Below are 1,632 nucleotides of genomic sequence, written 5' to 3'. Positions count from 1 at the left end.
TTTTTTTTTTTTTTTTTTTTTTTTTTTTCTTTTCATGTGAAACTCCCTTTTCCTAAAGCTCTTTAAAAAAAAATTATTTCAAAATACTCTCAAACCATATATATATATAGGAAAAGGGAGTTCCACTTGAAAAAAAGAAAAAAGAAAAAAAAGGATATTTGTATGCTATATATAAGGTCCACTTACATCAAGGATATTTGTAAAATGCCACGAAACTCACTGAGTCTCTCTCTTGGTATAACCCAATACATATTAATTCATTAGAATTGGTGAGGGCAAATAAACTTTTAAAGAAAATGACTTAACAACGCTATGCCCAAAACCCCCCGGCCAGGTGAGGAAAAATCCATTATGTGGGTGATGGTGGGGAACCCACCCCCACTCTCACGCTCTCCCATGATTCACCCTAGCACTAGAAAGGCTGGGTCGTCAAGCAACCCCACTGGCCATTACCACCCACCCGAGGGAATCACTCCACTTATATGTGAGTGTATTTTCTGTGTGGTTTTTTGTGCCACCAATAAGGAGGTGACACCTCAGCCCATTATACTAAGCTTACACTTAAAAAAAAAAAAAAGACAACTAATTTTTGTTGGCAGCCACCCCAAGTGGGGGAGGAGGTGGCCAACTAACCACTCCTTTAATTTTTGTTTTTTGTTTTTAAACAAATTAATTAATTTTTTGTCATATTTGGTATAATCTGGTGTGGCTGCATTTTTTTTCTTCATGCTGATGTGTCAGGTTATGAATGATGGGCACAAAAGAGGGGTTTTGTGCACCATCCACATAAAAGTTATTTAATGTACGTAGGACGATATTTAACTATATTTTCGGTAAAAACGAAAATAAGAAAAGTATTAAAAATAATATTGGAGCAGTTCCGCTTGATTAAAATTTTACCAATTCTCAGACAATGAAAGTACAAAAAAAAAAAAGATTATCACGATTGCTGATTGTCAATTTTATATTAGGATTTTATTTTATTTTATTAGGACTTTAGTTCATTTCGTTAATAGAGTTAGATTTGCTTTAATTATTTTCCTTAATTTCCTTATTAGGATTAAGTTTACTATTACTACTAGGATTATTTTTCTTTCTCTATAAGTATTTATCTTCTATAAATAGGTTAGCTTGTTATATAAAACTCAATCCATTAAATTACTATCAAATCAGAAAAGTTTTTCTTCAATACTTTGCGGAGTTTTATCTTTCTTTTAGCCTGAAAACACTTCTCTCCTTGCAGAAGAATCAAAAACGCTGCTCTTTGATTAGTTATCTTAGTCTTCCGCTACGTCATTATTCTCATTATATATATATAGGAGAGGTTGGGATTCCTAGCTAGGATCGTCTGGCTATCAACAGGTGGCTAGGCTCAGTGTGAGGGATTGAGATCCCCTAAAATTTTCTTTAAATTTGAGATTCAATTTTCAAATTTATAAATCTTATCTCTTCATTTTATATAAACGTCAAAAAGAAGATATGTTTAAGTATTTAATAAAGCAATCGATAATATCTCCTCATCAAAAAGAAACAAAAGAGAATTTTGTGTTGGAGCAACGTGGGGCTCATCAATATCTCGTTAAGCATTAATCCCTCGTCAGTGCGGTTTACTGTTCAAAGAAAGAGAGCGCT

Source organism: Corylus avellana, chromosome ca1 (assembly GCF_901000735.1).
Source record: "Corylus avellana chromosome ca1, CavTom2PMs-1.0".
Taxonomy (NCBI): Eukaryota; Viridiplantae; Streptophyta; class Magnoliopsida; order Fagales; family Betulaceae; genus Corylus; species Corylus avellana.
The sequence above is the reverse complement of the archived record's forward strand: the minus strand, read 5'-3'. Positions refer to the sequence as shown.